At 35.4% G+C, this 8,447-nt stretch overlaps 1 long non-coding RNA gene across 1 annotated transcript; it reads left to right on the top strand.

Moving 5' to 3' along the window:
• Positions 1 to 241: 241 nt before the first annotated feature.
• LOC310879477 lies at positions 242 to 832 on the top strand. The gene is made up of 3 exons (XR_014571016.1): positions 242 to 305; positions 544 to 612; positions 746 to 832. It is a non-coding gene; the product is annotated as an uncharacterized lncRNA (long non-coding RNA).
• Positions 833 to 8,447: the final 7,615 nt, after the last annotated feature.

The raw sequence follows: 8,447 nt of genomic DNA, 5'->3' as shown, positions 1-8,447 counted from the left end.
CAGAGCAAAGGGTGCACAATCTAGTGACACTGAATAACAGGTGTGTGAACATTGCATTCAGTTTGTCTGTCTTTCTTTCCCAGCTCCACTGGATCAAACCTGGACATCTAAAGATGACCAAAGTGGTGTTTCTCCTGGTGCTGCTGAATCAGGCTATGAAGGTATTATTAGCCTTTCTCTCTCTCACTCACACACACACACACACACACACACACACGGGGGGGGGGGCTAACCACATTTGTTTTCTTGTTTTTCTTCAGAAGCAGCTGTGGAAGACTCATCAATTGGGGACGGGGAGATAGAAGGTTTGACACACACACACACACACACACACACACACACACACACACACACACACACACACACACACACACACACACACACACACACACACACACACAGGGCTAGTCATGGCTGGGGGGGGTCAGTGTTTCCTAGCTGACCGGTGCAAAGACTCACCAAGTAAGGTTTGTGGTAAAATGAGGATTAAGAGCAATTGCATTCATTGTACATTGTGTTCCTCTTTATTTTTTGTTTTATCAGATGTGCTTGATTCATCATGGACACTTCAATTAGAGCTGGATAATTCTCCTGGTGCTGATGAATCCAGAGGTATTATTATTTATTTAGAGCCTTATTCTGTACACACACATGATGCACAATACATCATGTGATGCTTTGCAATATTGTGAACGCAAAGCAATGCATGATGAGAGAGAGGGAACATTTGATTTTTTTTCTGCAGGAGAAGGAGTTGAGCAGCACAGTAGACTGAGTAGAGTCTTGGAGAGCAGTGGAGTTGAGGATGACCACCACTCAAGTGGGGACGAAGGTTTGTGGAACACTAGCCTTAAATCAGCCAGAGCAAAGGGTGCACAGTCTAGTGACACTGAATAACAGGTGTGTGAACATTGCATTCAGTCTGTCTTTCTTTCCCAGATCCACTGGATCAAACCTGGACATCTAAAGATGACCAAAGTGGTGTTTCTCCTGTTGCTGCTGAATCAGGCTATGAAGGTATTAGCCTTTATGTAAAATGACAGAGGTGATGTGAATGCTGCATGTTAGCTAGTTGGAATTTTGTCTCTCACAGACAAACATACATGACAAGAGGGAGAGAGAGAGACCCTCACTCACACTTGAATATATATTTTCTGTTCAGGAGAAGAAGTTGAGCATCACTCGAATGTGGAGGATGAAGACGGAGTTGAGGACGACTTCTCAAGTGGGGGAGAAGAAGGTTTGTGGAACACTAGGCTTAAGTTAGCCAGAGCAAGAAATGCAAAATGCTGGCAACACTGAATTATGTCAACATTGCATTCAGTTTTTGTTCCTCTTTCTTTCCCAGATCCACTTGATCGAACCTGGACACCTGAACTTGACAATAATGGTGATTCTCCAGGTGAATCTGAATCTGGAAATGAAGGTATTATCATTATTAATATGGACACATTGATGCACATGTGTGTAATGTGGTATTGTGCATGTTGGCTATTTAATGCTTCGTTCAACTACACATCCATAAATGCACACGAGGGGCTCCACACACATACAGAGAGAGGGAGAGAGACTCACACACTTAACAGTCTGAATTTTTTTGTAACCATATTTAGGAGCTGAGATGGAAGAGGACTCCTCATGTGGTGATGCTGGTCTGGGGAGGAAGAGGATAAATCCAGACAACTGGAAGAGCAACATCCAGAAGAGGAGGAGAATGAGTGGCAAGTCATATCTTGGGAGGAAGAATCGAGAGTCTGTGTTAAAGGAGGAAAGAAAAATGGGTGTGTCTGTTCATCCTAGGTACAACATGGATGGCAGTATGGAGTACAAGATCAACCACTCGGATGCCTGGAAGCCCTACGAGTCCCCATCACTGAGGAAGAAGAGCAACGTCACCACAGTGGCCCCGCTGTACAGTTCCAGGCGCATCATCAAGGCACTAAAGTTCAAACACCTGCAAGAAATGAAGCTGGTGTTGCCCAAAGATTTCCACAGCTTCTACGATGCCCTCCGCCATGAGCAGTCGGAGGAGTGATGACCACCACCATTCCACTGGGTTCTCATGTTCCTCCCGTTGCGTTATTAACCCATCTAGGCCTGACATCGAAATTTAAAAAAATCATCTAAATTCTGACAGTTTTCTGACATGTTTCTGTATTAGGGGTGCTCCATTCTTCAAAAATAGCTAAATTATAACAATGTTTAAAACACCAAAAGGGGTTAAAATGTTTGTGTCTGTGTGGTGTTACTGTTTGTACTGTACAACATTTTGGGCAGTGCAATGTTTCAGTATTTATCTATTCAGTATTTATTTATTTATTCATGCATTGACTTATTTATTTGCAGTTGACTTGACACCAACTGCCTGTGTCTAATAATTTATTAAATAAATGATATGCCTAAATGTTAAGGCTTAACAATTCTGGGCAATTTTGACTGTTGGAGTAATAGAGTTCACTCACATACATGTATTCCTAATGTGGACGACACTGTCTGCACAAATTTGTGATGATAGGCTATTGTACATTATTATTGAAACATTAATGCTAATTTAGTTTGGGTATAGTATCAGCTGGTTTAAATAGTAAACAAGATTAGGCATTGAATTATTTGCAAGATTTCCAATAATACAGGCAGTACAGTCAAAGGTTATGCTATTGGTATTTAAAGCCTTGTTTCCACTGTAATCTGTTATTCAATCCCAAACAATAGTTAAAACACTATTTATCCTAGATTGTTTTGGTAAAAAGGTTGGTTTCTATAGTGCATTTTAACTTTCATGGGTGCTAGGAATTCAGAAGGATAGCTTTGGATGTTTTTAGATTTTTAACCAATATGAGCTGATAAGCTGAAAGTTGTCTTGCATGTCAATGGCTAGTCGAGCAGTTCTGATTGGCTGCCTCGTCTCCAGCCATGTTGCCTCAGAATTCTTTAGGGTCACAAAAGTGGCATAACGTCAGCAGCAGACCCACAGATAATAATAATAATGCAGCTGGTAATTAATTGATTTAATCAATTTAGGCTTGCTACTGGTAAAATAATCGGTCCCAAGAAGATGTCATCAAGGCAACGACTGAGATGATCTATTGACAGCCTGGTGACGCAAGGTAAACTGACAACCGACTGCATTTTACCTCGTCATGTCGGATTTTCCGTTGCATGGCAACCATTATGACAACAGCTAAAAGTTACGACAGTCGATTGACGGCACCGGCATGCTGTTACTTTTAGCTTGTTTGCCAGGGTTAAAAACATTACTCTATGGTTAAAAACGTAAGATTCAAGTCCCAATATGTGTTTATATGGCAACATGACAGATATAGCCTTGCTTTCATGTGACATTTATCAGAGGGAACTCAGAAGTACGACGTAGGGAAACAAGGATCAGCTCATTGACGTGCGTGTGCCATCTGAGTTGGCCATAAAAACAGAAAAGTTTTGCGTATCTCCACGTATCTCACAAGAAAACCCTGTAAGTCCATTGAAATCCTTAAACTGTTGACTGATGATTTTGTACAGTTATATTTTTATTTGTGGTGCTAAATGTGTTTAACAACAGTGTTTTAGGTTTATTTGACCAGTTCGTTTCTGAGAAAAACAGTTTTTACATGCTCCTGAAAACCTATGTTTTTGGAGATAAGTGTTTTTCATCGGACAGCGACGATATACCGGTATGCATTTTGGTTACATTATGTGTTTTATATACCGGTATGCATTTTGGTTACATTATGTGTTTTATATACCGGTATGCATTTTGGTTACATTATGTGTTTTATATACCGGTATGCATTTTGGTTACATTAAGTGTTTTATATACCGGTATGCATTTTGGCTACATTATGTGTTTTATATACCGGTATGCATTTTGGTTACATTATGTATTTTATATACCGGTATGCATTTTGGTTACATTGTGTTTTATATACCGGTATGCATTTTGGTTACATTATGTGTTTTATATACCGGTATGCATTTTGGCTACATTATGTGTTTTATATACCGGTATGCATTTTGGTTACATTGTGTTTTATATACCGGTATGCATTTTGGTTACATTATGTGTTTTATATACCGGTATGCATTTTGGTTACATTATGTGTTTTATATACCGGTATGCATTTTGGTTACATTATGTGTTTTATATACCGGTATGCATTTTGGCTACATTATGTGTTTTATATACCGGTATGCATTTTGGTTACATTATGTATTTTATATACCGGTATGCATTTTGGTTACATTGTGTTTTATATACCGGTATGCATTTGGCTACATTATGTGTTTTATATACCGGTATGCATTTTGGTTACATTGTGTTTTATATACCGGTATGCATTTTGGTTACATTATGTGTTTTATATACCGGTATGCATTTGGCTACATTATGTGTTTTATATACCGGTATGCATTTTGGTTACATTGTGTTTTATATACCGGTATGCATTTTGGTTACATTATGTGTTTTATATACCGGTATGCATTTTGGTTACATTATGTGTTTTATATACCGGTATGCATTTTGGCTACATTATGTGTTTTATAAACCGGTATGCATTTTGGTTACATTATGTGTTTTATATACCGGTATGCATTTTGGTTACATTATGTGTTTTATATACCGGTATGCATTTTGGTTACATTATGTGTTTTATATACCGGTATGCATTTTGGTTACATTATGTGTTTTATATACCGGTATGCATTTTGGTTACATTATGTGTTTTATATACCGGTATGCATTTTGGTTACATTATGTGTTTTATATACCGGTATGCATTTTGGTTACATTATGTGTTTTATATACCGGTATGCATTTTGGCTACATTATGTGTTTTATATACCGGTATGCATTTTGGTTACATTATGTGTTTTATATACCGGTATGCATTTTGGCTACATTATGTGTTTTATATACCGGTATGCATTTTGGCTACATTATGTGTTTTATATACCGGTATGCATTTTGGCTACATTATGTGTTTTATATACCGGTATGCATTTTGGCTACATTATGTGTTTTATATACCGGTATGCATTTTGGCTACATTATGTGTTTTATATACCGGTATGCATTTTGGTTACATTATGTGTTTTATATACCGGTATGCATTTTGGTTACATTATGTGTTTTATATACCGGTATGCATTTTGGCTACATTATGTGTTTTATATACTGGTATGCATTTTGGCTACATTATGTGTTTTATATACCGGTATGCATTTTGGCTACATTATGTGTTTTATATACCGGTATGCATTTTGGCTACATTATGTATTTTATATACCGGTATGCATTTTGATTACATTATGTGTTTTATATACCGGTATGCATTTTGGTTACATTATGTGTTTTATATACCGGTATGCATTTTGGCTACATTATGTGTTTTATATACCGGTATGCATTTTGGTTACATTATGTGTTTTATATACCGGTATGCGTTTTGGTTACATTATGTGTTTTATATACCGGTATGCATTTTGGTTACATTATGTGTTTTATATACCGGTATGCATTTTGGCTACATTATGTGTTTTATATGCCGGTATGCATTTTGGCTACATTATGTGTTTTATATACCGGTATGCATTTTGGTTACATTATGTGTTTTATATACCGGTATGCATTTTGGCTACATTATGTGTTTTATATACTGGTATGCATTTTGGTTACATTATGTGTTTTATATACCGGTATGCATTTTGGTTACATTATGTGTTTTATATACCGGTATGCATTTTGGTTACATTATGTGTTTTATATACCGGTATGCATTTTGGCTACATTATGTGTTTTATATACCGGTATGCATTTTGGTTACATTATGTGTTTTATGTACTGGTATGCATTTTGGCTACATTATGTGTTTTATATACCGGTATGCATTTTGGTTACATTATGTGTTTTATATACTGGTATGCATTTTGGCTACATTATGTGTTTTATATACCGGTATGCATTTTGGTTACATTATGTGTTTTATATACCGGTATGCATTTTGGCTACATTATGTGTTTTATATGCCGGTATGCATTTTGGCTACATTATGTGTTTTATATACCGGTATGCATTTTGGCTACATTATGTGTTTTATATGCCGGTATGCATTTTGGCTACATTATGTGTTTTATTTACCGGTATGCATTTTGGCTACATTATGTGTTTTATATACCGGTATGCATTTTGGCTACATTATGTGTTTTATATACCGGTATGCATTTTGGCTACATTATGTGTTTTATATACCGGTATGCATTTTGGTTACATTATGTGTTTTATATACCGGTATGCATTTTGGCTACATTATGTGTTTTATATACCGGTATGCATTTTGGTTACATTATGTGTTTTATATACCGGTATGCATTTTGGCTACATTATGTGTTTCATATACCGGTATGCATTTTGGCTACATTATGTGTTTTATATATCGGTATGCATTTTGGCTACATTATGTGTTTTATATACCGGTATGCATTTTGGTTACATTATGTGTTTTATATACCGGTATGCATTTTGGCTACATTATGTGTTTTATATACCGGTATGCATTTTGGCTACATTATGTGTTTTATATACCGGTATGCATTTTGGTTACATTATGTGTTTTATATACCGGTATGCATTTTGGTTACATTATGTGTTTTATATACCGGTATGCATTTTGGCTACATTATGTGTTTTATATACCGGTATGCATTTTGGCTACATTATGTGTTTTATATACCGGTATGCATTTTGGCTACATTATGTGTTTTATATACCGGTATGCATTTTGGTTACATTATGTGTTTTATATACCGGTATGCATTTTGGCTACATTATGTGTTTCATATACCGGTATGCATTTTGGCTACATTATGTGTTTTATATACCGGTATGCATTTTGGCTACATTATGTGTTTTATATACCGGTATGCATTTTGGCTACATTATGTGTTTTATATACCGGTATGCATTTTGGCTACATTATGTGTTTTATATACCGGTATGCATTTTGGCTACATTATGTGTTTTATATACCGGTATGCATTTTGGTTACATTATGTGTTTTATATACCGGTATGCATTTTGGTTACATTATGTGTTTTATATACCGGTATGCATTTTGGTTACATTATGTGTTTTATATACCGGTATGCATTTTGGTTACATTATGTGTTTTATACACCGGTATGCATTTTGGCTACATTATGTGTTTTATATACCGGTATGCATTTTGGCTACATTATGTGTTTTATATACCGGTATGCATTTTGGTTACATTATGTGTTTTATATACCGGTATGCATTTTGGTTACATTATGTGTTTTATATACCGGTATGCATTTTGGCTACATTATGTGTTTTATATACCGGTATGCATTTTGGCTACATTATGTGTTTTATATACCGGTATGCATTTTGGTTACATTATGTGTTTTATATACCGGTATGCATTTTGGTTACATTATGTGTTTTATACACCGGTATGCATTTTGGTTACATTATGTGTTTTATATACCGGTATGCATTTTGGTTACATTATGTGTTTTATATACCGGTATGCATTTTGGTTACATTATGTGTTTTATATACCGGTATGCATTTTGGTTACATTATGTGTTTTATATACCGGTATGCATTTTGGTTACATTATGTGTTTTATATACCGGTATGCATTTTGGTTACATTATGTGTTTTATATACCGGTATGCATTTTGGTTACATTATGTGTTTTATATACCGTTATGCATTTTGGCTACATTATGTGTTTTATATACCGGTATGCATTTTGGTTACATTGTGTGTTTTATATACCGGTATGCATTTTGGCTACATTATGTGTTTTATATACCGGTATGCATTTTTGCTACATTATGTGTTTTATATACCGGTATGCATTTTGGTTACATTATGTGTTTTATATACCGGTATGCATTTTGGTTACATTATGTGTTTTATATACCGGTATGCATTTTGGCTACATTATGTGTTTTATATACCGGTATGCATTTTGGTTACATTATGTGTTTTATATACCGGTATGCATTTTGGTTACATTGTGTTTTATATACCGGTATGCATTTTGGTTACATTATGTGTTTTATATACCGGTATGCATTTTGGCTACATTATGTGTTTTATATACCGGTATGCATTTTGGTTACATTGTGTTTTATATACCGGTATGCATTTTGGTTACATTATGTGTTTTATATACCGGTATGCATTTTGGTTACATTATGTGTTTTATATACCGGTATGCATTTTGGTTACATTATGTGTTTTATATACCGGTATGCATTTTGGTTACATTATGTGTTTTATATACCGGTATGCATTTTGGCTACATTATGTGTTTTATATACCGGTATGCATTTTGGCTACATTATGTGTTTTATATACCGGTATGCATTTTGGTTACCTTATGTGTTTTATATACCGGTATGCATTTTGGCTACAT

The sequence above is a fragment of the Protomyctophum parallelum genome (assembly GCF_964188405.1).
Source record: "Protomyctophum parallelum genome assembly, chromosome: 21".
NCBI classification, from domain to species: domain Eukaryota; kingdom Metazoa; phylum Chordata; class Actinopteri; order Myctophiformes; family Myctophidae; genus Protomyctophum; species Protomyctophum parallelum.
This window is presented reverse-complemented; position numbering and strand designations above follow the sequence as displayed.